The sequence below is a fragment of the Artemia sp. Qi Xiang Cuo genome, chromosome 12, assembly GCF_049724085.1.
Source record: "Artemia sp. Qi Xiang Cuo chromosome 12, ASM4972408v1, whole genome shotgun sequence".
NCBI lineage: Eukaryota > Metazoa > Arthropoda > Branchiopoda > Anostraca > Artemiidae > Artemia > Artemia sp. Qi Xiang Cuo.
In genome coordinates, this window is record NC_142805.1 from 26,377,201 (window position 1) to 26,386,286 (window position 9,086).

The window sequence follows — 9,086 nt, forward strand, 5'->3', positions numbered from 1 at the left end:
CTTCAAATGAACAGATTGAAACTCGTGAATTTCATAATATGAATGCAAATAGTATCAATGACTTTACAAAGAGATATGATAAGAGTGAAGTTACATTGTACTGTAGAAAATGTGACCCTGACTTTGCAGTCAATCAAGATCAATATGCAGTGAATCCAAATGATTTACCAGCATTAGTGGTTCACGACAGTTGCCTATACACCGAAGATGAAGAAATCTAAAGTGAAGATTTAAAGACAATGTTTTATATATATATGAATTTCATTAATAAACAAATTCACAAAAATTTTTCAAGCACTTTACTCTTAGGGCACTGAAATCAATACTGTATAGTTCTGAGAGGATATTTTCCACTAGTAAGTTATTCAGACGTGGATTGTCATCAAAAATGTGGAGACACTGCTTGTAAGTATAGCCGCGACATCGGAACAGAAAATATAGTAGTGTATGGAAGCCACAGCTTTTACTCGTTAGATTCTGCACCCTCTTCCGATTTTGAATAATAGTTTTCCCACTGCTCTCAATATAGTTGCTGATGTGGGGTGTGTAGAATGTATAGGGTAGACCAAGAGGATCAAAAAGTTCAATCGTTTTCAGTTTTTGAAATATGAAAACCCAATGATTCGTCAACAAAGTTGAGGGACTGCTGTTTCCAATAATTAAGGTATTGTTGACACATTAAATTTTTCCAAAATAGTCTGAGGGTAGAAAATAGAATTTTTATTGGGATATATATGGATCCATATTAAATACATCGATGTATTTGATCATGGTCCGTATCATGTCCCGATCTGTACAAATCCTATTGTCTACCCTAGGACTTTCTTGGAAAAATTCTAAGTGTCAACAATACCTTGATTATTGTTAATAGCAGTCCGTCGACTGTGCTGACGGGTTAGTGGCTGTCCATATTACAAAGAATGATAGTAAGTGATTTTGTTGATCCTCTTTGTGTACCTAACACATTCTACACACCCCATATCAAAAACTAGATCAAAAATAGTTGGACAAATCCCATTTAAAATTGAACTAGAGTATAGGATCTAACGACAAAAAGCTGTGGCTTCCATGCACTACTATATTTTGTGTCCCGATGTCGCGTCTATACTTACAAGCAGTTTCTCCCCATTTATAGTGACATCCACGTCTGATTGATTCTCTAGTGGAAAATATCCTCTCAGACCTATACAGTATTGATTTCAGTGCCCTAAGAGTAAAGTGCATAAAAAATGTTTGTGAATTTGTTTATTAATAAAATGCCTATATATACAACAATGTCTTTAAATCTTCACTTTAGATTTCTTCTCCTTCGGTGTATAGGCAACTGTCGTGAACCACTAATGCCGGTAAATCATTTGGATTCACTGTATATTGATCTTGATTGACTGCAAAGTCAGGGTCACATTTTCTACAGTACAATGTAACTTCACTCTTGTCATATCTCTTTGTATTGTCAATGATACTCTTTGCATTCATATTATGAAATTCATAAGTTTCAATCTGTCTATTTGATGCAATATCACATACATTGTTTTCAAATGGTGAAACATATTCGGTAACTGCCAAAAAAAAATTACTTGGTTTATAGTCATAACGGGCAGTATTGTCACAAAAATGACGTAGAAACCAAATTGTCTTGTTACCCCTAACAGTTGAATGGTAGACCTGACTCCTCCTCCCAGGTTAATTTAAATCCATGACGATACCAATCTCGTAGAAATAAACTAAAATCACGTTTGGGATTCTTTCCAATCATAGCGGGGTAAGTATTCTCCCACTGATCACATTTATCATAGTGACAATTGGAGCACAGGTGCCCTCTAGGGTGAGAGTTACAAATCTCCTCAAGGCATGAATTACATCCTTTAATTTGTACTGCATAGCCTCTATGTAATTTACAAGGATTACATAGTTTACACTTTTGACTATAGTCATCAATAATTGTGCAATTCTCACATTGAATCCAACTGCCTAGAGTGTATATGCACAGTCGACATGTATAGAACAATTTAACGTTTTCTAATGTCCACTCTCTCACAGCTAAATAAAAACTGATCGTCCTCGCTCGATAAATTCAGTGACCGGACTGAAGAGGGGAGTTGCTTTGTGACGTTGCCTCCTTTGAAGGAGAAGCCATCTACACTAAATCCATTGGCAATGTTTTCGAAAGTATATCCACGATATTATTCTGCTTTGTTCCAATTAATATATCAATAAATTGACTATAAGCACTTGAGTCAAATCTTAAAAGTTTCATACAATAGTCCAATGGGGGAGAATCAGTCCTCATTATATTGTCAAGTGTTCCCCGAGAGAATATCCTGCGTTGAAGAGATAACTCGAGAAAATCATCATCCAAAATCAAATGTTTTTCCATAAACACTAGGTTTTATCTAATTCTCTCTTTCTCAAATTTATTCATTTTTTTCAATCCTTTCACTCTGACTGCTGACTCTAGACTGACCCTGATTCGTTAGCCCCTATCCTAACCTGACCAGAAAAGAAAGGGAACATTTTCGATTTCGAAACAATTTTATTGAATAATTACAACAACAATAATACTAAGTATGTACAATTAGCGATACAGTTTATTGTCTTCGATATATTTCACTAATGCACTTAAAGCATATTGAAATCTATTCACATGTGCTATATCAACTTTTGCAGCAAAACATAATTGATCCTCCATTTTAAATTTGCTCAAGGATATCACATATCTTGCATATACTTCATCCCATTCCAGACAAAGTCGTGATCCTTTCGTGATTTCCACCGCAATGTTTGGTGCTCTTGTATTATTACCATCAACTCCACTATCAACTTCTAAGAGGGTAAACATTCCACTCGTCATCATCAACACACAAATATATATCCAAATGAGTAAAGTCAAACTGTTCTCACTCCTTTGAATTCTATTCACAGACTAATAAAAAAACTATAGCAAAAATCCTTTCCTCATATTCTCTGCAATCCTCCGCCGCTAATATGTAAGCGAGTCTCTGATTGGTCTAGAAGGGGGATGTAACCGAGTCTCTGATTGGCTGAGAAGGGAACACGTGATCCTGTTTCCTATTCCTGGATCATAACATTCGCCCCGAGCGTGCACTTGGCCAAAACAACAACAACGACAAATCAATTGATCTTGAACGAAGTGTCATTGACCCTGTCCCCGTTAGACTCAATAATCCAGAAAACTTCCATCAAAGTGAGAAAAATCCTGCTTTTTCATTCTCACTGACAAAAACCATAAAACATCCATAAATTGATGTTGTCATCCATGAAAAACATCAAATAAATTGACCAACACACATAACCTTCCAAGAAACATCCATAAAAGTGAGAAAATTCCTGTTTTTCAAGTGAGAAAAATCCTGTTTTTTCATTCTCAGTGAGAAAACCATCTCCCTAGGGACTCTATGCCCAAATTAGGAGTCCCCCTTGTAGTCAATAAGGCCTTTCTACTCACTTCGTATCGAAGGAGTTGTCGTAGAAACTTCGAAAAGGGCTTATTCGATTGCAAATTGGAGTGGCTTGTGCCCTTTTTAATAGTCGAAAGTGATTGGAACGAAACTTACAACCCTTCCATGCCCACCATTTCCCCAAACACATCCAATCAAAATTTTGAGATGGCTATTTTGTTCAGAATAGTTGATTTCCAGATATAAATTATTTTTTTGAGGAGGACACTCCTCCCAGACCTCAGGGCAAGGGTTGTAAGTTATGCCCTGAGTAGAACCCCCTTATCCAATACTGATATTAAAAAATTTATTCATGGATTATTGATTGACAGGTCAAAACCTCTTTTAAGGGCAATGTATTCATCCACTAGAGGGGACAGAATTTATAAGAAATTGATTTACATATTCGGGGGGGGGGGATTCTATCATGAGGGGATTTCATTTTAAATATGGCTTCTCAGGTCTTTAGGTCTGAGAGATAAATTAATATTCTATTTTTAAATATGACTTCTCTGATCTTTAGGTCTGAGAGATAAAATTAATATTCTATCGAAGCCATAATAGTGTAAGTAGGAACGTCTTAGATATTTTTCAGAAATTCATACGAGATCAAGACAGATTGAATATATTTTACACGAGTAATGGTTTCCTGAAAATTTCAAATGTGACAGCGCAGTGGTGTCGAAACAAAGTAACACGAAGGAATTACTCTAAGGGAATTATTTGGGCGAAAGAGATTGAGATATTTTAGGGATTATTTGAATGAAACAGTTTGTCATTTTAGAAAATGATTTGGGGTGAAACTCTGTGGTTGTTATAATACACAAGTTCCATTTGAACAGTGTTGTAAGGTCCCCTACCCCAACCCCAAAAGGCCCCCTCTCCCTGGGCGCCCAAAGGGCCCCCTTCCAACCCCCCCCCCCAAAAAAGGGCCCCTCCCCCGGGCCCCGAAGGGCCCCCTCCCCCCGGGCCTCCAAAGAGCCCCCTCCCCCCGCCCCCCCCCCCATTTTTTTAATACTTTTTTTGCGCACTTGAGACACAGAAGAGCCCCCCACATTTCAAAAGGCTTTATTATATCTTTTCAGAACAAGTTCCTTTCTTAATATCCCTCTTAAACCCATTTTACAAGTTGAAGTACTCATCTTTTTCACTCCCAACAATACTTTACAACTTTTTGAACACCCCAACAACAAGCAATACTTTTCAAAAGGCTTAATATATCTTTTCAGAACAAGTTCTTTACGTAATGTCCCTCTTAAACCAATTTTAACACTTGAAGTACTCATCCTTTTTCACTACCAACAATACTTTAGGACTTTTTGAATACCCCACCAAGCAATACTTTTCAAAAGGCTTTTTTATATTTTTCAGAACAAGTTCTTTATGTAATAACCCTCCTAAATTAATTTTACAAGTTCAAGTACTCATCCTTATTACTCACAACCCCACTGTACAGCTTTTTGAATACCCCAACACCAAGCAATACTTTTCAAAAGGCTCCAATATATTTTTCAGAACAAGTTCTTTACGTAATATCCCTCCTAAACCAATTTCATAAGTTGAAGTACTCATCCTTTTCACCAACAACTTTACTTTACAGTTTTTTGAACAGCTCAACGCCAAGCAATACTTTTCAAAAGGCATTATTATATTATTTCAGAACAAGTTCCTTTCTTAATTTCCCTCCTAAACCTATTTTACAACTTGGATTACTCACCCTTTTCACACACTACTTAACCTTACAGCTACCTGAACACCCAACACCATTCAATACTTTCAAAAGGTTGTATCTCACCTTCTCAGAACAAACACTTCAAGCAATGCTATTCTGAGGTCCATAATGAGGCTATACGCACACATCTTTATCACCCAAAAATCTTCTTTATGGCTTTTTTAATACCCCAAGACCAAGCAATAGTTTTCTAAAGGCTTTATTATATCTTTTCAGAAAAGGTTCTTTACTTAATGTCCTTCCTAAACCAATTTTACAACTTGAAGTACTCATCCTTTTCAAACACAACTTTACTTTATGGCTTTTTGAATACCCCAACACCAAGCAATACTTTTCAAAAGGCTTTATTATGCTTTTTCAGAATAAGTTCTTAACGTAATGTCCCCCCAAAACCAATTTTACAATTTGAAGTACTCACCCTTTTCACCCACAAACTTACTTTAAAGCTTTTTGAATACCCCAACACCAAACAATACTTTTCAAAAGGCGTTATTATATTATTTCAGAACAAGTTCTTTACATAATTTTCCTCCTAAACCAATTTTACAACTTGAAGTACTCATCCTTTTCACCCACAAATTTACTTTAAAGCTTTTTGAACACCCCATCACCAAGGAATACTTTTCAAAAGGCGTTATTATATCTTTTCAGAACAAGTTCTTTACGTAATTTTCCTCCTAAACCAATTTTACAACTTGAAGTACTCATCCTTTTCACCCAAAACTTTACTTTACAGCTTTTCGTATACCCCAACACCAAGAAATACTTTTCAAAAGGCTTTATTATGTCTTTTCAGAACAAGTTCTTTACATAATTTCCCTTCTAAACCAATTTTACAACTTGAAGTACTCATCCTTTTCACACACAACTTTACTTTATGGCTTTTTTAATACCCCAACACCAAGCAATACTTTTAAAAAGGCTTTATTATATTTTTCAGAAAAAGTTCTTTTCTTAATGTCCCTCCTAAACCAATTTTACAAGTTGAAATACTCACCCTTTTCACCCACAACTTTACTTTATGGTCTTTTGCATACCCCAACACCAAACAATAATTGTCAAAGGCTTTATTACAGTTTTCAGAACAAGTTCTTTTCTAAATGTCACTCTTAAACCAATATTACAACTTGAAGTACTCATCCTTTTCACTACAACTTTACATTATAGCTTTTTGAACACCCCAACACCAAGCAATACTTTCAAAAGGCTTTATTATATTTTTCAGAACAAGTTGTTTTCTTAATCTCCCTCTAAAACCCATTTTACAAGTTGAAGTACTCATCCTTTTCACCCAGAACTTTACTTTACGACTTTTGCATACCCCAACACCAAGCAATACTTTTCAAAAGGCTTTATTATATCTTATCAGAACAAGTTCTTTTCTTTATATCCCTCCTAAACCATCTTTACAATTTGAAGTACTCGTCCTTTTCACCGACATCTTTACCTTACGGCTTTTTGCATACCCCAACACCAAGCAATACTTTTCAAAAAGCTTTATTATATTATTTCAGAACAAGCTCTTTCTTAATATCCCTTCTAAACCAATTTTACAAGTTGAAGTACTCATCCTTTTAACTCACAACTTTACTTTACAACTTTTTGCACACCACAACATCAAGCAAGGTTCCACCTCAGATCTTAATTCCACTAAGAAATAAAAGTTGAAAGTTTTATTCTAAATTTTTTCGTAGAAGGTAGGAAAAATATACCATAGTTGTGAATATTTTCCATGAAGATAAAAAGTTCCACTTGAATTCTAAATCTTTGTCAACGATGTGGGGGACAGTTCGAGTTCTCTTCTTAAATTTCTCAAAGAAAAAGAAATTAGTTACAGATCAATTCTATTTTTTTCCAAAGAATATAAAAAGGTTCAGCTTCAGTTCTGATTTTTCCCAAAGAGATGAAAAAATTTAAAGTACTGTTCCAAATTTTTCATAGAATATCGAAAAGTTATACATTGATTGTGAAAAGTTAGCTCAATTCGGAATTACCAAAGAACTTACAGATCAATTTTTTTTCAAGAAATAAAAAGGTTCCACTTCAGTTCTTAATTTCTCAAATGACATAAAAATTTAAGGTTCTGTTCTAAATATTTCCGTGGAAGATAGGAAAAGTTATACTATGATTGTGTACATTGAAGATAAAAAAATTCACTCTAATTCTAAATTTTTATAATTTCACTTCCGATTTTTCTCAAAGAGATGAAAAAATTTAAAGTTCTGTTGTAAATTTTACCCTAGATACATCGATTCTGAATTTTTCCTCCAAGAAGAGAAAAAGTTCAGCTTTAATTATATATTTTCTCAAAGAAGTGAAGAAAACTTCAAGTCCTGTCCCAAATTTTTCGTAGAAGATAGAAAAAAGTTATACTTTGATCGTGAATATTCGCCTTGACGATAAAGAGCTACACTTTAATTCTGAGTTTTCAGGAAGAAGTGCAAAATGTTCAAGTTCTCTTCTGAATTTTCTTAAAGAAGAGAAAAAGTTAGCTCAATTCTGAAATTTACCAAAGAAAATGAAAAAAGCTCCCACTTCAGTTCTTAATTTCTCAAAGACATAGAAAACTTTAAGTTATGTTCTAGATTTTTACATAGAAGATAGGAAAAGTTACACTATGATTGTGAATATTTTCCATGAAGATAATAAGTTTCATTTTAATTCTAGATTTTCTTAATTTCCGAGGAGGCGGAACAGACAGAATTCAAACTTTAGCGTAAAGAGCTAGGTGTTGAGGAGGGAGATAATACATACTGATTACAATACTAAACTAATATAACCACAAAATTGCACATTATTGCACAGAAATACCAAAACCATAGGTTAGGTAAGGTTAGGTTAGGTTGGCCTACGTATGCGAGCTTTTTTCATTTTCTCTGGTAAATTTCAGAATTGAGCTAACTTTTTCTCTTCTTTAAGAAAATTTAGAATAGAACTTGAACATGTTGCACTTCTTCGAAAAAACTCAGAATTAAAGTGTAGCTCTTTATCGTCAAGGCAAATATTCACGATCAAAGTATAACTTTTTTCTATTTTCTACGAAAATTTGGAACAGGATTAAAAGTTTTCTTCACTTCTTTGAGAAAATATATAATTAAAGCTGAACTTTTTCTCTTCTTGGAGGAAAAATTCAGAATCGATGTATCTAGGATAAAATTTAGAATAGAACTTTAAATTTTTTCATCTCTTTGAGAAAAATCGGAAGTGAAATTATAAAAATTTAGAATTAGAGTGAAACTTTTTATCTTCATGGAAATATACAAAATCATAGTATAAATTTTCCTATCTTCCACAGAAAAATTTAGAACAGAACTTTAAATTTTTATTTCATTTGAGAAATTAAGAACTTAAGTGGAACCTTTTTATTTCTTGAAAAAAAATTGATCTGTAAGTTCTTTGGTAATTCCGAATTGAGCTAACTTTTCACAATCAATGTATAACCTTTTCTATCTTCTATGAAAAACTTGGAACAGTACTTTAATTTTTTTCATCTATTTGAGAAAAATCAGAACTGAAGCTGAACCTTTTTATATTCTTTTGAAAAAAATAGAATTGACCTGTAACTAATTTCTTTTTCATTGAGAAAGTTCAGAAGAGAACTTGAACTTTCCCCCACCTCGTTGAGAAAATTTAGAATTAAAGTGGAACTTTTTGTCTTCATGGAAAATTTTCACAACTATGGTATTATGTTTTCTATTTTCTATGGGAAAAGTTAGAATAGAACTTTAATTTTTTATGTCTTTGGGGAATTAAGAACTGAAGTGGAACCTTGCTTGATGTTGTGGTGTGGAAAAAGTTGTAAAGTAAAGTTGTGGGTGAAAAGAATGAGTACTTCAACTTGTAAAATTGGTTTAAAAGGGATATTAAGAAAGAACTTGTTCTGAAATAATATAATA